Below are 24,148 nucleotides of genomic sequence, written 5' to 3'. Positions count from 1 at the left end.
TATGGAAAGTTATTTATGAAATTTACAATATATTATTGCGCCGCTTTAATTATGTTAATTGTCGTATCTTCTATTTTTCATCAATCATGTTCAGGGTGTTTTTCCTTTTTCTTAACAATTATATTTAGCTCTATTTTAACACTTCATTGTTATGACCATATTGGTCTTCTTCTTTTTTTTAATAACAAAAATGGGTATAACGTCTCACTTTGGAACTTTGCTAAGTATTTAAACACTTTTATTTTTTTAAATGCTCTTCCATTATAATAATTTGTAAAGTTTAGATTCGTCTCTTCGTATCGCCGAGGCTCCAGTTAAAACATTAAGGTCTTAACTGATTCTTGTTTTTATTCCACAAGTCCATTTAGTAATTTCTCTAGCAAAGTTCTATATTTATAGAATATAAGTTCCTTTATTTTATTTTCTACAAACGATGAGTACTAGATTGTCAAACTTTTAGTAACAATTCCATTATCTTCCTGAACATTGATATGCAGTTAAGTAGTTCATTGGCATTTTCTCATTCTATTTCCATTGATATTTACAAATTGATGACATATTTTCTGTTCAGTTATGTAATAATTTCTATTACATTCATACTCAATAATATTTGTCAAGAATTCCCTGATCGGGGTGACTTCGATGGTGTACAGAACAATAAATTCCAATCAGGTGAGAAGGAAGGACGAGACAGAGGAGGGTCAGGTAATTATGAATAAGGGTAGAGAGATCATCAGAAGAGAGCGCATCTCAAGGAGGAACGTTGATGGAGTGGTGACAAAGGGAGGTGGAAATGACAGAATGTCAGAAATCAAACAGGAGTATGATAGTACGAAGGAAGGACGAAAGGACGCAGGCGGTAATGGAGGTAACAAGTGGCAAGTAGAATGGGCAAAGGAAGCCACGAGAAATCGGAAGAGACGAAGACATAAAAAAGGAAAGCGGGATAAAGGAAAGCAAATGCGAAAGGAAACAATAGAGAATTGGCAAAGAGGTAGGGTGGCGAGGGCTCAGACCAAGATAACAGGAGAACAGAGGAGCTGGAAAATCCAAACAGACAGTGCAGAAGGTAAGGGTCGAATGGCGACAAGAAGAAGGCCGAGGAACGATGGGACTGAAGCCAATGGAGAACGAAGCAGCTAAGAAAAGAAATGAAAAGGAATAGCGGAAGAAGAAATGGCTGAGGATATCTTAATTGTCCAGGAAGATTCACAGGATGATATAGAGATGTTTGATTCAGACCAGGACAGAGGGAAGCAGGCACGAGAGAAGATTAGGAGGGTAGTAAAGCCTGGGACGAATGACAAGCAGGAGACCAGGGAAGATGATGAATGGAGAGGTCAAGGGCGAGAAGGAGGTCGTGATTCCGGCAGTGCCTCGGGCACGAAGAGTTGGGGAGGCAGAGGAAACTACAGGAATAGAGGAGGCACAGGAGGGAGAGAGAGACAACGTGGAAGGGGAAGGGGAAGAGCAGGAGGTTGTCGAGAAGAACATGCAACTACATCTGCTAGAAAATCCAGAAGATCCATAGGAAAAAAGATTCAGTTCGCGGAGAGAGCCTATTGTGAGAACACCAACAAGGACATTAGAAGGATAATACAACAACTGGAAGAGGAAGCAACCGAGGGACAATCAGACTCTAAAATGGAAGACTGGGAATATCTCCTCCCGGATCCAGGAAACACGAGAGGCCGTATGACTCTGTATAAGTAGGCTCTACACGTATACTGGGTAATGAAAAGACTGCTAGCTAAGGCAATGGAGCAAGTAGCTATGGAAATGGCAGAGCTTTCTCAAGGAATTCCAAATCTAAGGAAAGAACTGAAGAACATCCAGATTACTCTGTTAATGCAGGACAAAAAAATGGATAAAATACAGCAGCAGATAAAGGACTGCTACCCAGACATCAAGAAAGAAGTGGAGCAGCAGACAGACATGGCGGCGCAATAATGGAAGATATGTATATATGCTGGTTTCAAGAAAGTGTTAGATAGTAGAGTGGCATCTTTAGTTCCTTTTTGAAGTTTAGAATGCAGACACGAAACAATAGAAATCTTTATGACTGTTTAGTATATTTAGCATGGACAAGAAGAATTAGAACTTTCTATTTTTGGATGGCTGTTAAAAATTTAAGGTGGCCAATAAACCCGGTTTCCCCTTGGGGCGAGTTGAGGCCACCACAAGCATGTAGTGGTTTTGATTTGCAGTAATAGAAAAAGAAAGGTCCCTCCGCAGTTTACAAAAAAAAATAATATTTGTCAAGAATTAAAAAAAAAACAATACCATTGTATCTTGTACTCAATTATCGATTCCTTTAAATATCACCATTAAATTTCTCAGTGTCCTATTACTATTTAAGCTACTATGTACAAATAAATTTTGAGAATAATACTAACTCTACAATGGTATCTGTCGATAACTTCTTGCTCTCTCTTTTCTCTGACAATAAACACATGTATGAATAAAATAATGTTTAATCTCAAACCTATTGTTTATAAATTTTATGCAAGCATAGTGTCTCAATGCTATATAAAAATAATTAAAACTTCTATTCATTTATTTAAACAACAAGAGTGAAAAATAGAGTTGGAACACTGAGTAAAAAATAGAGTTAGAACATTGACTTGAAATATTGTCTAGAAATTGTATGGCTAGTTACTTGGTTCCTCCCAACCTTGACAAGCCGAACTTTGCTTGTCCCCCCGATCAGAATAGGCCTGCAATTTTTTCTGTCTATTCTTCGTGTTCTTCTTTAGTATATGTTATTCTTTTCTTCAAAAGTATGTGAGACAAACACAAGAGAATTCTCATATAATATCCAGATAGATCTCCTTTGGGTGGTTATTAACTCTCTCCATGTTACAGGGAAAATGTCTATACAGAACTGCTCTATCCCACTAAGGTGTGACAACTGCCTTAGAAACAAACAGAGTAAAGCTACTTTCATTTTTCCTTTATGAATTATATATAGAGAGGAACAAAAGACCAACCTCTGTCTTGCGCTAATCTCCTGATTTGATTCCTCTCTTCCTTGATAGTCTTTCGCTACTTGTTCCCTTGCACGCCCAGCTTCACAAAGTACCTGTAAGATCACAGTAGCATAACACTATACAAAGACATGGATCTATAATCATAAACAATCTAGGATCATATGTAAATTGACCATACAAATGTAGCAAACAACAATGACACAAGAGTATGGAGGAAAACTTGAATAGCTTTTATTGATACATAAGAAAAAGCCAAGAGGAGTTACAACTAGTTGTTCTGACCCAACATCAACCTCTCAGAAAGGAATCCCCTCTTCACCTCATACAAAGCTTAGATCACCCAAAAATCTGATGTTTGTCTCAAGAAACCAACAACAATTCCTTACAATATGCAAAATTCCAGCCTCTGGATCTCTGGGATGAGGGATCCATATATAGATATCTGTAATGGAGATGAGTCAGCTTATGATTTGATTAGTGTCTTCCCTCTGATAGTTCTTGCTTCCACTTGGAGATTGATGATCTCTTACTCATCCTTGGTCAAATTCAGAGAGGCAAGTGTCACAGGAGAAGTTTCTGGAAGCCTCCATTGCCTCTCCACCTCGCGGAATGACACTGCCATTTGTCATTTCTCGCCCATCGCACCCCATACAAGGGCTTTTTGAAATGCAACACACCCACACAGTGTGTTTAGGTGAGATGCAATGCACTTGGCCAGTGGAGCAGCTGAAATGATCCTGTTTTGACCAATTCTGAGCAGTTTTTCATGGAGAACTTCTGGGAGAAGCTGTAATCTGTTGACCTTGTTCCTTTAGGGGTTAGAACAACACTTTTAGGGACTTAGGAGCCCTTGGTTTATGGAAATTTTATGCTTGGGGTTGTAGTGCCCAAAAATGTCTATAACACTCCACCTAACCAACATGTGGGAGGTATTTAACTGCTCATTTATGAGCTTTTGTTTCCCACTCCTAGAGGTAACCTCCTGTGTTCTAGGAAACATTAAATTGGCCAATTAATAAATTTTGAATTAAATCTAATCACCTAGATTAGATGCCTAGGACTCTTTAGTGGATAATAACAATTTTCCAAAAATAAAATTACAGCCTTTTTCATAAAATAAACATAAAAGCGACTTTACAACAGTAACTATACATCAACCATTATCAGTAATATTATTGATAATCAATTATTTTGTTTGTATTTCTAATGTAGAATACTAATTTAAAAAATCAACTTATATACCTGTAATTATACTAAAGTATTTAAGTTGAGGAATATCACATCCTCCCTCACTTAAATTTGACACTATCACGATGTCCCAATCAGTAATTTCTTATGGAAATCATTTCAAACTTGAAGCCATAGAAGGATATGCTTCCTTTGAAAGCATCCTCCAATTCCTAGGTTGTTTCCTCTAGAGTAAAATGTTTCCATTGAACTTTTAGTTGTACCACTTCTCCAAGGAAAATTTTAAGAACCCCCCCTAAATTTACATGTATAATAAATGGGCGAATCTCCATGGTATATAGGAAAAATGGAAGGCGATTTTATCAATAATATGATATGTATATATAATTTTTTGGCAAATCTCTCACCAGGCATGGCGAATATTTTACTCAATTATAAAATCTTGTGTTTATTGAATACACAAATGAAATCATTGCATTTCTTTAAAATATCTTTTGAAATCAAAATTACAGAAATTACATATCGATAACCTAGTGGGTGTAGGATAAAATTCACCCGTGCCATTCACAGAAAGCATGAGAAAAAACCTAATACTATATATAAAACCAAGAAAAATTCAAATTCATCACTTCTAGGGACCTCGTAACCACCCTGCCAATACACAAGTATGTTCATGTTTGCAATTAGAAAAATGACCCAAATTACAATCTGTTTACTCCACTTCTAGGGACCTCGTAACCACCCTGCCAATACACAAGTATGTTCCCGTTCGCAATTAGAAAAATTACCCAAATTACAGTCTGTTTACTCCAGCATATGTTGGAAAGTTATAGAAGGATGACTAGTGCAATCAATCCATTCCTTTTAGCCCTGGATTTGTTTCAGTTTAAAACAGAAGTATACAAATATACTTGTCCAATGTCTATGCTTTAACCATTCACCTTAAGATGTTTTTACAATATAATTTCCTAAGTCTATTTAATATCTTCATTATCATAAAAACAAACCTATATCCATCTTAACTCCACATCTACCACTCTTAGGGGGATGAAATCTATTTATCCCTCTGAGCACTTGGTAGACCCAGAATTAAGATGGATCTAAGATAGAATTTACCCTTTAAATAGTCTATGCTCACATGAATACCATGGGTTATCATAAACCTGGAGCTTAAAAATTACTATTAGTAATTTATAAAAATTAATAAAATTAATTGTTGATTTTTATTTTATTTTTATTTTAACCAAGCTAAAATGTTTAACATACATTAAATTACAACATCCATTTTTACTCTTGATCGGATCAAATATTTTTTCACTCTATGCTAGTTTGCATATCACGATATTTGATACCTCTCGAGGGTTAGTAGATCCAGAGTAAAGATGGATCTATGCTGGTTTAATTCCCCCATTTAAATAGGCTACATTCCATGTGAATACCATGGGTCAATACCATGTGCCATTTTTATTTTTATTAATACTAATATTAGGGTTAATAATGTTTTTTTGCATGGTATTAATAACAATCTAGTCCATGGTATTTATCCCATAGTATAAATATAAGGTGACTTATGGAGTAAATATAAAAAAATGTTTTATTTGTTTACCATACCTCTCGTTTATTTAGATTTTTATTAATTTACCATACCATTCATAAATACAAGGTGACTTATCGAGTAAATATAAAAAAATGTTTTATTTGTTTACCGTACCTCTCACTTATTTATATTTTTATTAATTTACCATACCTCTTTTACAAATATGGTATTTGGCCCATAGGATTCACTTAAATAAAACCTCTTTCTTGAGTCTTCATAAATAGAACGAGGGTTATGGACTAAATATAAAAAGAGGTTTTATTTATTTACCATGTGTCTAGTTTATTTATGTTTTTATTTATTTACCATACCTTTTGAGTAAGTATAAAAAGACATTTTATTTATTCACCATACCTCCACTTTACTTATATTTTTATTTGTTTACACCCTTGCATGTATATAAGGTGACTTACGGAGTAAATATAAAAAATGCTTTATTTATTTACCATACCTCTCATTTATTTATATTTTTATTAATTTACCATACCTCTTTTATAAATATGGTATTTGGGCCTTTGGCCCATACGATTCACTTAAATAAAACCTATTATTAAAAATGGGCGAATGGATTCACTTAAATAAAACCTATTCTTGAAAATGGGTGAATGGAAGGTTGTAACTCCTAATTTCAAGGGCTAAATTTACCTTTTTTACCCTCTCCCTTAAAATAAGGTGGGATATTTGAGGTGATTTGTAAAAATGTACTATGATACAAAATATTCGCCCACTAAAAATTTAAAACCCCTTAATTTCTCCAAAGGGCGAACATTCACCCCTAAAATCACCCCTACACTTCTCTATTCCAGAGGGTAACTACTCTCTAGTCTAGAATACATAGTGGTTCTGCAAGGAACTCTCCCTATGGTTGTGTGATGGTTGCACCTGTACAACATGTCAATCGATTACATGAGAAGGATCATGTATATATTTCTTTAATAATGAAACACGAAACACATTATGAACCTTAATGTTAGCTGGTAGGGCTAGTTGATAAGCAACAGACCCAATTCTGGCTAACACTTTAAAGGATCCACGGTATCTAGGAAACAATTTAGCACCACTGCCAAGACTAAGTGTACTTTTCTTAGGTTTGAATTTCAAGTATACATGATCTCCTACATTGAATTATTTTTATTTCCTTTTTAAATTTACATAACTCTTTTGATGATCTTGAGCTATTTTCATATTTTGTTTGACTTGTTTAACTATTCCTTCCCTTTCTCTTAGCATATTAGGACATAGTATCATTCTATCTTCAGGGTGATCCCAACTCAGTGGAACTTTACATCTTCTCCCACACATAACTTCAAATGGACTCATTTTCAAATAAGTTTGGTATTAATTGTTGTAGGAAAATTAAGCTAAATGTAGGTAATCTTCTCATTTGGTTTGTTTATCCTTCACGTCCATCCTTAGCATATCCTCTAACATCTGCTTGGTCCTGTCTGTTTGACCATCAGTCTGAGGGTGATAGGATGTACTAAAATTTAACTTAGTTCTCATGTCTGCAAACAATCTTTTCCAATATTTAGAGGTAAACTTAGCATCTCTTTATGAAATTACAACCTTAGGTACCCCATGAAGTTTGAAAATTTCCCTCATAAAGATGTCTACAATGTTTATTGCTTTAAAGGTGGATTTAACTGTAATAAAGTGTGTTGTCTTGCTGAGTTTGTCAACCACCACCATGGCATCATGTTGTTTTCTACTTCTTGGTAGCCCAGTAATAAAATCCATTGAAATTGTCTCCCACTTCCATTCAGGAATGGGCAATAGTTGTAATAAACTAGTAGGATGTTTATGAGATGCTTTAACCTTTTGGCATTCAAGACACATTGCCATATACTTAGCTGTTTCATTTTTCATATTTGGCTAATAAAAATATTTATTTAATGTTGTAATTAACTTTTTATAACTAGGGTGTCCAGCTGTTGGTATTTTATGCAATTCATCTAATATAAAAATTTCAGATTTACTTCATTTGGTATGTAAATTTTGCCCCTAAACATGATTCGGATTTAAATAGGAATGCAAAAAATTATAGATATAACCATTTACACAAAGATGCAGTGGAAATAATACTTCATTTCATTAATGTAAAATACTGAAATATGCTTACAAACAAAAATGGAAATAAACCAGCTAGGGCGATGGTAGCTTATCTCTGAGAAGTGATGTGGCGGCTACATGCTTCTGAATTATGTTACAATGAGGCTCGAAGGTCTATTTATTGTTGAGAAACAATGTAAAACCCTAAACATCCAAAAGCCTGACCATAGAAGATGAAACGCCAAACTGTGGGCCCCGTTTGGGTAAATTAGTACATCAGCTTCCCGGGGTCGTAACTTTGGCATACAATCTTCGTTTGACACGTAAATAGCTCGTTAGAAAGATCTATCTGAGCACTACAAATATGGAATAGCAAGATCAATCTATTAACCCATGTTTCTCCCATATTTCCCAAAAAACATCATTTAGGGCTTCAAAATGGCTCCAAACGTTTAGGACCCGAAAAACTGCTAAAAATAGTAAATTGTGCTACACTTAAGGAAACTGAAAAACTGAAAAACACAGTTGTGGGGGTCCAAGTGGGATAGGTGGGTGGCGACCAACATCCATCTGGATCATTCCTCCCCCCTTAGGAAGCAATGGTCCCCATTGCGTTGAGTTCCTCCATCTGTTGAACTTGGTCCTTGGTGAGTTGTTCTGTAATCTCTGATGTGTCCAGTAATGGTGGGAAGCATGGTAGAGGGAGGTCCACATTGAACATTTAGTGCAAGCGAAGGAATGAGGGAATGATGTGGTCCAAAGCATTATTCCTCACAACGCGTTGGTACTAGTGTAAGGACCATGTTGCTTCTTATACTTGTCATTTTTCAGAATGGAGCGATGATATATCGGCCTGTTGGGTAGAGGTGCTCTGGGAGTCAGATTGAATGAATGCTTGACTTGAAAGTGTAACGGTACCCCTGTGGGTGAGGAGAAGATGTTCCTGTGTTCTTTCATGACCATATCCATCTATTGTTGTTGTTGCGTGGAGGAACCCTTCGCGGGGGTCATGGGTGCAGTGACGATCTTCCCCTTACTTTGGGAGTGAACCAAATAGAAAATGAATTTCCTCGTCTGGGAGATGAGCTTGTTGCATTTCTTATCAGTGATCAAAGAGGTGGTGGTAGGTGGGGCTACCTCCGGTATCCTGTATAATGAATTACACAAAGAAATAATGACAGCGTGAGGCCTTGACTCATACACAACATGTCGCCTCCACAAGTATGGTTGGCCTAATAATACATCACAAACATCCAGAGGTGAAACATCACACGATACCTCATCTGTGAAGGGTTTGATGTTGTAGGGAAGGCAACACTACTGGCGAACTCAGAGATCTCATCCTTGGTGAAGCCACCCGATACTTTACGGATGCGGGTGTGGTGTAGTTGGTAGGCCCAACCGCTTCACGACCTCCGCTGAAATGAGGTTCTTTTGGCTGCCACTGTTGACAATGAATTGTAGCGGCAAACCCTTCACCCACATTTATGAGTCGAAAAAACGCTCCCCCTCCTCCGGATCTTCGGGCTCATTCTTTTGGATCTTGGTTGCGGCAATAGTGGCACTGGGTTTCGCGTCAATGATTTGCTTCCCTTTGCCATTCCCCTTGTCAGGTTCTGACTCAGGGTCAGAACATGCGTCTGATTCTGAAGCCCTCAACTCGGCCACCAGTGATCGCTTGGTCTGACACTCACTGGTGTTGTGAGTGGGGCTCTTATGGAACTCACACCACTTTCCTGTGTCCTTCTTAGACTTTGTGGTGTTGTTCATTTCTTGTGGCTTCGACGGGTTGTCTTCGATTGCCCCATCTTGGTTTTGTCCTTGGTTCTGCGATTTGGGGAAGCCTTTCCCTTGCTTCAGATTCGTAGATCCAAAGTCTCGCTTCTTTTGTTTGAACTTCTGCTTGATTTTGACAGCGTATTGGTACGGCATGCTGAGAGAGGAGATGTTTAGGAACTCCATCTCTTCCTGGATGTACTTGTGTACGTAGCCGCGATATTTGAGTACCAAATGTAGCTCAGAATCCTTGATACCCAACTGTGTGTGAAGGGTATGAAAAATGTTTATGAACTCCGACACATCTTAGTCCCTTCCCAGTCGCAGTGTGGTCCACTTTATGTATTTGTCCTCATAACTTTTGACAGGGTAATACTGCTCCTTAATGGCATCCCAGAATGAATTCCAAGTGGGTGTGGTTGAAAATAGTGAGCCTGTACTTTCATCCTTCTGCTCGTAGTAGGTTTCCCACCAGTCCTTGACGTGGGGGCTGCTTTGAGAAGAGTGAAAATAATCTTTTCCCGACTGGAAAAATCATGAACAGAAAAATACCCATCTAGCATATTTAACCATTTATCGACGGCATCTGCATCTATTTGACCCTCGAAGATGGGGATTTCAAAATTAACTTGTACATTAAAGGGTTTAGCATTTCCAAAGTAGCTGTTAGAAGCCGATGCGTCGCCTCTGGGTAGTCGCTGAAGGATCTAGGCAAAGATGTCCATCATTGCGTTCCTTTGTCACTCGAGGGCTTCTTCGAGCAAGATTTTGAGTATCTCCTGCCCCCTCATCTTTCTTTTCATCCACCATGGAAGGCCGTCGGGATTTGCGAGCCTTGCCTTGCAAAGGTTCGACCAGTTCAAGCCCTAACTCCTTATATCCCAACCTCATTGGGGGCATGCAAAGAAAAACAGAGAAAAAACATACTACTCTAATACCACTGATCCATATTTAAACAGGAACACAAAAAATTATAGATATAACCATAAACACAGAGATGCAGTGGAAATAATACTTCATTTCATTAATGTAAAATATTGAAATATGCTTACAAACAGAAATTGAAATAAACTAGTTAGGGTGATGGTAGCTTATCTCTGAGAAGAGATGTGGCGGCTACATGCCTTTGAATTGTGTTACAATGAGGCTCGAAGGCCTATTTATTGTTGAGAAACAATGGAAAACCCTAAACAATCAAAAACCTAACCCTAGAAGATGAAACACCAAACTGTGGGCTCCATTTGGATAAATTGATACATCAGCTTCTTCGTAACTTTGGCATACGATCTCCATTTGATGCATACAATAGCTCGTTAGAAAGATCTATCCAAGAACTACAACTTTGGGAAGAGAAACATCAGTCCATGGACCCATGTTGCTCCCATATTTCCCAAAAACGTCGTTTAGGGCCTCAAAGTGGCTTCAGAAGTTCAGGACCCAAAAAATTGCTAAAAATAGTAAATTGTGCTACACTTAAGGAAACTGAAAAACTAAAAGAGACAGTTGTGGGGGTCCAAGTGGGATAGGTGGGTGGCCACCAACATCCACCTAGATCAAAGCAACAACAATTCTTGGCTGATAATTGAGAAAACAACTTCTTTTTCTTCCAAATTTTCAGTTTTCTACATATTCACTTTAATTTTCACATATTCAGGATTTGAATTTACAATTTTTTTGACCTTTTCAACTCAATTTGTTGACCAACTGATAACTATTGTTTTTCATATTTGGTGATTTTTTTTCTTAACACATCAAAAAAAAAAATTCTTTCCCTTTTCTGTGTGAAATTTCAAAGTTATACTCACTTCTGAATGCTAGCCATCTTGCTTGCCTCACATTTAGATTGGGCTGATCAAATAGATACTTAAGGCTCACATTATTTGTCTTTAGCTGAAATTTCTTCCCTATCAGATAATGTCTCCACATTTTAAATGCATGAATTATTTCTACTAGTTCCAAGTCATGTGTAGCATAATTATTTTCATGCTCTTTTAATTTTCTGGATGCATAGCAGATAACATGGCTATCTTACCTTAAAAATCCCCCCAATCCTTCATTTCTTACATTCATGCACACTATAAATTCCTTATTGGGATTTGCTAGTTTTAAAATAGGAGTTGTTGTGAAGAGTTCTTTAAGCTTTTCAAAAATAGCTTGACACTTAAGGCTCCACTCAAACTTGATTCCCTTCTTTTGCAAACTAGTAATTAGATAAGAAATCCTAGAAAATCCTTCTATGAACCTTCTGTAATAACCTGTGATGCCCATAAAATCTCTGACTTCTTCTACATTCTTGGGTGTTGGACATTCTAAAATTGCTTTAATATTTGCAGGATCTACAGTGATTCCATGTTATGATATTGCATGTCCCAAATAATGTACTTTCTTATGGTAGAATGAACATTTTTTAAAGTTAACATAAAGTTCACGATCTCTTAAAGTTTGGAGAATTGTCCTCGGATGTTGATCATGTTCATCCTTACCATATGAGTATGTCAGGATATTGTCCATGAAGATAATGAAAAAATTGTCCAAAAAGGGTCTTAACACATTAATCATAAGACACATGAATGTGACAAGTGAATTCGTTAGCCCGATTGGAAGCACTACAAACTCATAGTGTCCATAATGGGTGTGAAATGTTGTCTTGTGTATATCTTCATCCTTGACTCTAATTTGATGATATCCTGACCTTAGATCAATATTTGAAAATATAGAAGATCCCCTAACTTGATCAAACGAGTCATATATTCTTGGTAAGGGGTATTTATTCTTGATAGTCATATTATTCAACTGTCTATAATTTCTACATAACCTCAACATTCCATCTTTCTTTTTCACAAATAGCACAAGTTCTCCCCAAGGAGACACACTTAGCCTAATGTACTTCTTATCTAATAACTCTTGTCGCTAAATTTTTAGTTCCAATAGTTTGGGTACGCTCATCCTATATGGAGCCTTAAAAATTAGAACAACACCTGGTACAAGATCAATTGTAAAATCAATGTCCCTTCTTGGTGGAACTCTTGGTATTTCCACTAGAAATACATCTTTGAACTCCTCTATAATGGGGTATTCAACCAATGATGATTTTTGTTCATTTTCAGACACTTCATGTACTTGGACAAAGAACAATTGGCACCTTTTTCTAGCACACTGCTTCATTTGTACAACATAAATTTTCTTGACTATAATTATTCTTGAAATGCCTTGAACTATACAAGCTTATCCTTCATCATTTACACAAGTAAAGGACTTTTCTAGAAAGTTTAATATCACTCTATGATTTTCTAGCCAGTCCATTCCTATGAAGACATCATAGGATCCTAATGGTAAATTGTTTAAGTTGAGAACAATTTGCATCCCATTAAGGTTTAGAGTGCAATATTTACTAATTTTTTACATTTTTATTTTGGTTCCAGTAGCTAGTTGTACCAACCAAGGTTTATGTTGTTTTTCTTTCTTAATTTTACATTTTTCAACTACAACAAGTGAGACATAACTTAAGGTAGATCTTAGATCTATGAGACCATATACTTCATTGTTAAAGATCTTACCTTGTACTTCTGCCATACTTGATTGATGATCTGCCTCTCTTCCATCTAGTGCAACAATGATCCTTGGTATATTATAGGCTACATTATTTATTGTTGATGCTTCCTGATTTTGATTTAACATTTTTTTCTTCTTCAAGGGATTTTGTGGGTAGTCCCTCCATAGATGATTATCAACAGAACCCCAACACTTAATGGGAAGTCTCACAGATTCACTGAATTTTTTATTATTTGCAATATTTCCTCCTTTCTGTCCAATATTTTTCAGCTGATTAAATTTTTTGTGGTAATTTCCAGCTTGCATGCTTCTTGTAAAAGTGGATTTCTAAATCCCTTCTTCTTATTGATGACTTTTTTCTATTTTCTTGAACATCCATCCTTTATAGTTTTCTCCTTTTTGTTTACTCTGGTTGAAGCACGGTTTTTCTTTTCTAATAGCCTCAATCATATATTTCAGTTGATCAAATTCTATTATTTCTCTGTATGAGAAAGGTAGACAACTAACAAATCTTTGGATTTTTTCTTTTCTTCTTTCAGGTAAGAAACATACCTCAACAAACTCATAAATTTATTGACAAACTCGTCCATCGTGAGTTGTTGATCCAGATCTTTTACTTCAAGGATGCATACAGAATTGCATATAAAAGAGCATGTAACCAAGTGACATAAACACATCAAATAAACGGAATTGAAAAGAAACCATGAGATCAAAGCCACAAAAACAACCTTATAATGGAGTTCACCCATTGTGGGCTATGTCTTCAGGCCCTGCTCAATGTGGGGAGGCCTCTTTCATTAATTGGCAGTGAAATCAAATTACAATCAATTACAAATTGATACCTTATACCTCCACTTTCCGAAATGGTCTGAAAATGCAAAGCTCCGCTGCAGAAATAGACAACACCATTTAATTTGTGGCACAAAATCATGTCAAATGACTATAGACTTGAACCTACTCTGAGCAGGGGACTTCTAGGGCTCTATGGAATCTTTTAGATTCCCTACAAGATTCTCTGCAAAAATATTCTCCCAATATTCCTAGGAATATTTCTTGAAAACCACACTAGGTAGGGTTCTAGCTTAGGGTTCCACAGGTGTTGTGGTAGGGTTCCTCTTCCCCTGGATTGGTGGCGAAATGGTGTTTATAAAGGGTTTAAGCTACCTTGTTTATATCGACCACTTGTGTGGTCCACCTGTGGCGCGAATAAGAATGGGGACGGAGGTCACGGGTTCAAACCTCAACCCTAACCTTGTATGTGGATATGGCCAAAGGTTTTGGTTAAATGGTCGTTATGTTTTTTGTGTTGGTGCTTTCCCGCCAGTGGACTGGCTGACGGACCCGTCAAGTGGGTTTGATCCCTGTTGCTGACCCACATATATATTGATACTCCCACCAATAGTCGTTGGCCAACCAGCCAGCTAACCGGTGGGGTTGACCACCTATCGGCCAATAACCAGTATTTTTCATTTTTAAAATAATATTATTCTACAACGACCCTGATTTTCTCACTTGTTTTTTAGGGGATATTAGACATTTTAAGTAGGCAACAAATTCGTCTCCGCCTTCCACCATACCTATCCAAATTTTCTCCTCCTTAGAGATTTTCAGCATGCTTACAGGGCTTGACACGTAGCGCATTCTGATTGGCCTGTACGGATGATTCGGCATCTGACTGAGTTGATGACGTCAGCTGACACATGTCACCTTGTGATTTGTTGTCCTCTGACCGTATGACCACGTCACACTACTGACATCATCATCCGCACAAATGATGTCAGCAGCCTTATGGATGATGTTAGGATCCATATTGATGATGTTAGCATTCCAAGTGACATTATGGATCAAGCCTGCAAAAATTTTACTTGTTTTATAAAAACTTTTGCAGGCCATAAATTTCACATACGATGTCTATTTGAGGTGTCATTCACATCTTTGGATTCATAATTACAATCTCTTCAATTTGAGATTAGTTTTGCTGAATTTTGAGTTCTTTGAAAATTTGGCCTTATGGGATCCTCCTAGATCATTCCTCCCCACTAATGAGATTTTGGGCCACCAAAATATTTTCAGTCAATTTACAAGAGAGGGAATTGCTCCCTCAAATTCTCCTTTTCAATCCAATAGGCCTTACTTGGACGCATTCCCTTGAAACCAATACGAAGGTACTCCACTTCTCTTAGTCATGAAGTCCTAATTCTTCTGTCAAGAATGATATCCTCAGGTAGTTTTTCCAAGTATTCTGGTGCAAAGTCATCCACTGTAGGACCTGTCCATCCTATTCAATGTCCCTAATCAAAGGAAGCTCATAAAGCTTCAAGTTTTCAATGTTCACCATTGAGTATTTGCATGTATGTTGGCAAATCGAGATGAAAAGCATTGTCTCTAATCTTCTCTAATATGGTGGATGGGCCATATTGGATTAGTCTCAACTTCTTTCCTTCGCCTTTCATTCTATCTGTGTTGATGTGGAGGCACACCCTGTTGCCAACCTGGAATTGGTGATCGACTCGGTGTTTGTCATGTTCAGATTTGTATTAAGCTTGACTTTTCTCCAACTACTCCCGCACTTCATAGTGAATCATCTGAATTCGCTAAATGAACTTTCGTGCTTTGTCCCTATCATATCTCTCACTGGAATCTTCATCTCTCACAAAGGCCATGTCTAAGGGATCCATTGGAAAATATCCAAAGCATATCTCAAACAATGAGCTTTAGGTGAATGAATGCACTGCCTGATTATATGCATGTTGTACATAAGGAAGTTACTCGTCCCACAACTTGGTATGCTTGCCACAATAGCCTCGGAGTAAATGTATCATTGTCCGGTTGACAACCTCTATTTTCTCATCAGTCTGCAGACGAAATTCCATTATCCTCTTCAGCTTGGTGTCCATCATTCTCCAAAAAATTTCCCAAAACTCTCCGAGGAAATGAGAGTCTCGATGAGACACAATGGATGTGGGCAACCCAAAGTGGACCCATACAAATTGGAATAAGAGATGAGAAGTTTTCTCTGCAGTGATATGCATTTTACAAGGCATTAAGATACACATTTTTCTAAATCGATCCACAACGACATACAAATAGTCAAGACCTCTCCTAGACAAAGGAAAACCACCAAAAAAATCCATTGGCACACTTTCCCATAGATGACTTAGAATATGGAGTGGTGTGTAGAGCCCCAATTTTCTATTAGTGGGTTTGCAAACTAAACACAACACACATCCCTTTACATATTGAGTCACAATATTTTTCATGTGAAGCCAAAAACAAAACGTTTTCAAATGACACAAAGTTTTTCCTACACCAAAATGACCAGACATAAGAGAGGTATGTGTCCCTCTGATTACATGTATTCTTTCAGTTGTGGGGATACAAAGTTTTCCAAGGTGGTACAACAATTTTCCCTGTAAATGGTAATTGTCTACCTACGATCCATGAGTCAGCTTTGCATAAATATCATTTAAATATCCATCATCAACATGTTTCTCAACATAAATTTCAAAAGACAAAGAAGCATTTTGCAAAATTATAGATGGAGAAATAAGAGGGCAAGAAAGCATATCTTCCATTTTGTTGTTGGTGCCCTTCTTGTATTTTATTACCAAGTGAAATTGTTGGACGAATCCCATCCATCTGAAATGACATGCTTGTTGAAACTTTCTTTCTGACTAGATTTACTACAAGGCCTTGTGATCTATGTGAATGATGGTCTCTTAGACAATTAGATAGTGCTTCCAATTTTTTCACGCTTTGAACCAAGGCATACAAATCCTTATCATATGTGGGATAGTTCAAAACAGCTTGGGAGAATGTCTTTGAATGGTAACATATAGGTTTCCTCTATTGCATCAACACTGCTCCCATGGCATACCCACTGGCATCTATCTCGATCTAAAAAGGTTGTTGGAGGTCAGATAAGGCCAGTATTGGTGCAATACTGATTTTAACTTTCAGCATATTAAAAGATTTTTGTTGCTTTCCTCCCATTGAAATGTTTTCTTCACACTTGTCAATGCATGCAAGGGGGAAGCAATGACGGAGATGTTGGCAATGAACCTTCTCCAGTATTATACTGCACCCAAAAAGGTATGAACCTATGTAACATTGGTGGGTTTAGGCCACTTTGCAATCAAATAAACTTTAGAAGGATCTATTTTTAACTTTCCACCTCCAACAATATGACCCCCAAGTAAAGCAAAGAGATCTTACCAAATTCACACTTAGAAATTTTGACATAAAATTTTTCTTTTTGCAAAACATCAATCACCTTTTTAACATGAATTGCATGATCTTCCCATGTCCTATTGAAAACAAGAATGTCATCAAGATACAAAGGTACAAAATCATCAAGAAAAGGCCTGAAAATATCATTCATCACCCTCATGAATGTGGTCGAAGAATTACATAGTCCGAATGGAATCACCAACCATTCAAACAACCCTTGTTTTTTCTTGAATTTAGTCTTCCATACATCCTATTTTGCAATCCTAGCCTTATGAAATCCACTACGAAAATCTAGTTTTCTAAAATAGACAACATTTTTCAATTGATCTATTAAATCATCAATGTGAGGGAGAGGGTACTAATTCTTCACTGTGATTTTGTTGAGTTCCATGCAGTATATCCACATCCTCCATGTGTCTTCCTTCTTTGGCACCAACACAATAGGTGAACCGCATGGAGAAGAACTTGGCCTTATGACCCCGTGGCTCAGTAATTACTTCACGTGCTTCTTTATCTCCTCCATCTCAATGGATGACAACCTGTACATACCAATGTTGGGTAAAGGAGAATAATGTTGCAAGTGAATCTCATGATGGATATAACGCTTTGGAGGCAACCCACTTGGTTCCTGAAAAATCTCATTATAGTTAGAAACAATTTCATACAATTATTTTTTATGAGTGGGATCACAACCTTAGAAAGCTTCAGATGTCTCTACATATTTTTCTCTCACAACCATGAGCATGCACCCTTTGCTGAAATTAACCAACCTCTTCACCTGGCCTACATTTAAAAGACTGACACTGATTTTGGCATGATGAGCTCTAACAATGTATTCCACCTCATCTTTCGTGAGATGATACTTGTTTTCATGGCGAAATAAAATTGCTTTCCTATCATACAAATATGGACTCCCCAATACAATGCCACAGATATCCAGAGGTACAACATCAAGGTCAACCTCATCTACCAGTTTGGATGCAATCACAAATCTAGCTCTACACTGCTTGGTTAAATTAAATTTGGCTTTGTCACACACCCAAAAAAGAGGGTAGGGTTTCAGATGAGCCTTGGTCTCTAACCCTAATTTCTTAACCAAGGATTATGAAATCAAATTTTTTTGTGATCATGAATCGAACAAGGTTTCCACTTTAGTATGTTTCATTACAACTCTAATGTGGAACAATTCAGTGCTCTTTCATTCATTAACAAAAGACTCATTTGAAGAACTTGTACTTGCATGCAATTCAAAAATTTCATTAGCATGAAGAGAAAGGGTACCTTGTATGCCCACTTTTGTGATCTGTATCTCATCACAGAGTCAAATCCAAGGTCCTATTGTACAGTTTCCACCGTCTTTTGCTTTCTCTTACTGCCAAATCTTTTTGGCTTCAACTCTGGATGAAATTTCCAACAGTGTTCATCATCATCTCCTTCCTTCTTGCAATGAGTGCAAGATGGATTTGCTTCTTCTTCCTTCTTGGTTGTAGTTGCACTCTTGTAGTTTACCTTGTGTTGGCTTAGGGGGTCCTGACCCAGGTTTAGAGTTAGCTGGACCAACCAAAAAAACCCTACACTACTGGCCCTTTTGGCTACAACCCACATAGCGAAGGATGCAGTCTCACCTGAAGCAGTATGGGGGGATGTAAGAACCAAGTTTCTGCATCCAGAGACTAGTGTGATGTCTTCCAGTGCCTCAGATATGCCTTTGTGTAGATCGATACATTGAGGAAACATTGTTGAAACTCTGTTAAACAACCTCCAAACCTTCGCAAAGGTATACGATCAGTCCTTGTGGACCTTTAACAATCAATTTGTCTACTTACGCGCATCATGGAGCAGTCCTAAATTAAGGTTCGCACATATTTACTTAATTTATTAATAGACGTCAGAGAATTCATCAGAGTCTTTGAAAAAGTACTTAAACATGCATTGTGTACATCATTAACAATTATTCAAGAGAATCGTGCAACATTCAATCAATATTTCATAAAATGCATCATTCATTGACAACATATAGCATAAATAGAAATACGCAAGAATTCTTCGGAAACTGTCTTTATTGATCTTCAATTCAAGGTTATAGACTCAAAACTACCCTACACACTCAGCTGTAGGGGTCTGCACACTCAGTTGCAGACTCTACCTAGGCCTCTATGAATTCAGTTGCAGAGCCTCTCTTCTACCTTACCCACTTCTTCTCACTATCACTTCCTGTCCATCAATAATTCTTATCCAAAACATATGCCTTAGACTCTCTAAGACACACTTATTTATAGCCTTTTTCACACAATTCCATGGTTCGCGGATCATGGGTGGAGCTCAAAACTGACTAAAACTTTACATAAAACAAGGGGCTAAACCCCTTTGACTCCTATTCATCTACGCGCTCCGCATACACAAATCATGGAGACTTTATATCATTTACAAAAACTGTACCAAAACTTGGGTTATTTTAACCCCAAAACTTACGCAAGGGACCCCATCCCAACACCTTGCATTTTCCTTTGAACTTGTCGTTGTGAGGCTTGAAAGATGATTTCTTGGGTTCATCTTTTTTTTCATCCTTGCCCCTTCTTTCAAGGTGAATGGCCTTCACACTGGACACATCAGTAGTAGTAGGATCTAAACAACAACAAATAATGCGTGATGTAACTATGTAAAGCACCAATATACTTTGTTACAGTTTTTGTTGAATCAAGTGAAATGCCCAAATTTAAAGCTTGTTTTCTAAAAAATTTTGTGAATCTGTGTACATTTTGACCCTTTCCTTGTCTCAAATATTTCCAATCCATTAAATCCTTTTGTTGACAACCCAAAGGATAAAACTGATCTTTTAATGCAGAAACAAAATTGGACCAAGAAGAAAGGAGATTACCTAAGATTTTGTTGCATTTCAGCAACTTTCTCTCCCACCAAATGAGATAGGTTCCACTCAGCCGAAGAGATGCTAATTGAATCTTAGCCTCATCCTCCTCAATCTACTGAATTTGAAAATAAACCTCGATATGTCTAATCTAATTGTTTATTTTCTATGCATCACTTTCTCCATTATATGTGGGCAAATCAAACTTTACATCTAGCTTTAAAAATGGCTTCTTAGATGCGTTCCTATAATTCCTGTTAGAATGATGAGAAGAGGAAGAAGAAGAACTGTCGCTAGAGGATGGAGAGGGTGGTTCAGGAGGCTCTCCTCTTCCACCCTCATGATTTACCAAGGCATGATTATCTGGCTCTTTCTTCTCAGGCTTGATTGTCTTCTCATATTTTGCAAGCAACTTGTCAACTTTCTTTGCCATGGTGAAGAAGATATTGCAATAATTTCACTCTTCCTCTATTCGAGCTTCCTCATCTGCCATGTTACATATTTGTGTTGCACGCCCTACTTCGGGATCAAAGTATTTGGGTTTTCCTTCTCCTCTTTGGAGCTTGTTCCTGATTAGAATTTACTCATGCAACTCACATAAAGAAGACCTGCTCTAGTACCAAACTTCATCCAAACCTTTTACTTCAAGGATGCATGCAGAATTGCATATAAAAGAGCATGTAACCAAGTGACATAAACACATAAAAAAAGTGGAATTCAAAAGAAACCATGAGACCAAAGGCACAAAAACAACTTGATAACGGAGTTCACCCAGTGTAGGCTACGTCTTCGGGCCCTACTCAATGTGGGGAGGCCTCTTTCATTAATTGACAGTGAAATCAAAATACAATAAATTACCAAATGAAACCTTATACCTCTACTTTATAGAATGTCCTGAAAATGAAAAAGGCTATTTACTTATGGGGCTCTAGAGAATATTTTAAATTCCCTACAATATTCTCCCAAGATTCCTAAGAATATTTCTCAAAATCTGTGCCAGAAAGGGCGCAATTCTGGCTCAGGGTTCCGCGGGGATTGTGGCAAGGTTCCTTGGGTGTGGCTCCTCTTGTCCTGGATTGGAGGAAAAATGGTGTTTATAATGGGTTCTGGTCACCTTGTTTATATCAACCACTTGTGTGGTCCAATGGTGGCATGACTAAGTTTGGCCCTGGAGGCTAAGTTCAAACCTCGGCCCCGACCTGTATGTGCATATGACCAAAGGTTTTAGTTAAATAGTTGTTGTCTTTTGTGTTGGTTCTTTCCGTCGTTTATGTGTCAATGGACCCACTATGTAGGTTTGATTACAGCCGTCAGCCCACATATATAATTATATTCCCGCCAATGGTTGTTGGCTGGCCAACGACCGATAATTTTTTTTATAAATAATATTATTTTATAACTGCCCCGATTTTCCTGGTCATTTTTTCAGAGGATATTAGAAATTTTAAGTAAGTGACAAATACACCTCTGCCAGCCACCGGACCAGTCCAAATTGTCACCTCCTTCCCAATTTCCAGCATGCTGACTAGGCTTGACACGTGGTTCATTTTGATTTGCCTGTATGGCTAATTGGGCATCTGATTGGGTTGATGACATCATGTTGATGTCATCTGACACATGTCTCCCAATGCTTGGTTATCCCCTGATTGTATGGCCACATCACCCTGGTGACGTCAGCATCCTACAAATGACTTCAGTATTCGTACTGGTGACGTCAGCATGTCAAGTGGGACTGTGGGTCTTGCTTGCAAAAATTTTAGTTTTTTTGGAAAAACTTTAGCGGGCCATAACTTTCACATACATTGTTCGTTTGAGGTGTCGTTCATGCCATTGGATTTAGAATGAGAAGCTCTTCAATTTGAGATTAGTTTCACTGAATTCCGAGGACTTAAAAATTTTGGCCTTTTGGGATCCCCTTGGATCAGTTGCCTAGCTTCAACTCATTGAATTCCCTATATTTTCATCAAAGTACCTTTCTGTCAAGTACTTTTTCTTAAATTCTTTCTTAAACAACTTCCAAGTTAGTTTTTTATTTCTAAATTTCTTAACAACTTTATTTTCCTCCCATCATAGAGATGTTTTACCAGTCAAATGGTAGGTAGCCAATCCTGCCTTAAGATTACTTATATAGTTGTACACTTAAAAATATTTGGACATGTTAAGGAGCCATGCCTCTTCTCCTTCAGTTTCACCATCGAAATTTGGAGCTCTGATCTTCTTAAATTCTCCTTGTAATTGAGAAGACAATTTCCTTTTTCTAGATGAGGAAATACTAATGTTTGATCTTTGCTCATCTTGATCACCAGATTCATTGGTTTCACTATTAGTAGATTTTTTTGAATCTCTGTTTCTTGTAGTACTAATAGATTTATTTCTATATCTTTTCTTATGCGTCTTTTTATCAATATTTTCCTTTTCAATTTTTCTCATCAGATATCCATTAATCTCCTCCTAATATTCTTTAGCTTTAAATATTCTTTCTTGATTTTATTTAATCTAAGCCAGTTTTCATATTTCTTATTACCTATAGAAACTCTAGTTTTTGCTCTTTCGTCTGGCTATTTCTGCCTCCAACCATTCCCATTTCATTATTTCGCTTTGCTTCACCTCTGAGTGATCCTGTTGGAAAATGTAACTAGGTTCGGTCTTCATAATTGTACTTGAAATCAAATGTAATGAAAAGAATTTTGTTATTAGTTTGATTTGAGTTATTAAATCATGGGTTTCATGCTTGGGTCACTTTTATAGGTCAAGCCTCTATTGTAGGCTTTAGGTCATTGTCAAAGTAAATGTGTGAAGACTCCTCCATCTGTCGAAATCACCCTATTATTAAAAGAATCCTTCAATTCGGCCTCAAGGGAACTTTCATAAAATAAAATCATGTTGGCCTACAACAAAGATGCAACTCTTCATAATCCCATGTCAGCCTATTTACTATGGATGTACCACTATATATACAAAATTGGGAACTTCGCATTACACCAATTTCAGAGCTCGCATTTTTAGAGAATTTTTCGGTAATCATGGGATTCAGGTAAGGATTTCAGAGAGAATTTTCGGTGATATGATAGAGATTGCTATCTCAGATCTCAAAGAGGTTTGGGTTGAAGTTTGGGTGTAGTTATGTTATGTATCACAGTGAATTCAGAGAGTTATGTTATCTATTACAATGGAGAGTTGCAGTGGAGATAGTTCTGTTATGTATTACAGTGACTCAATATCACAGTTTTGGTGCTACGACAGTGATCACACTTCGGTGATATTACAATGATGTACGTCGGTTCTATCTTATTGCTACCACAGTGATGTAAAATGAGTGCTACAATGATAAGTTCAGTATCATTGAAAAATATCAAAGTATGAAGAAGAATGAAAAGGTTGACTTGATGAATGGAGGCAGTCTTGAGTCTATGTTGTAAGGGTCTTGGTCGTCTCATCTTGAATCTACTGAAGGAAGAATTTTGTGACTGGGTTTTCCCCTTGAGGGGGTTTTGCCTTGGCAGCATGCCTATATCTTGTGTTCTCTTTTATTTGTTTCTTGAAATTAAACTTGATGATAAGAAAATATAATTAAGAGATCAAATACTAATAATGAAAATATTGCAAGTTAATGTCATTAAGAGGAAAATCATTTAACTGCTACCTATATGGATTTTCCAATAGATCCCACAAACATTTGACCATTGAACTCCTCTGCCAGTTCAATATTTTAATTCTTCAACACAATCTGATCATGAAAATCATGACAGTTTTGGTTTTTTGGACCCAAGAGAGGCCCAGTGCTATAATTACAACTCTAATACCACTTGTTATGACCATAAATTGACACCATTTTTTTTTTAATTGTCTATACATATTGTAAAAAAATAGTTTATTAATTTGTTTCCTAATAAGATAGTG

Source organism: Pinus tabuliformis, chromosome 7 (genome assembly GCF_031772625.1).
Source record: "Pinus tabuliformis cultivar Carrire ecotype Pingquan chromosome 7, CPIR1, whole genome shotgun sequence".
Lineage (NCBI taxonomy): Eukaryota > Viridiplantae > Streptophyta > Pinopsida > Pinales > Pinaceae > Pinus > Pinus tabuliformis.
This window is presented reverse-complemented; position numbering follows the sequence as displayed.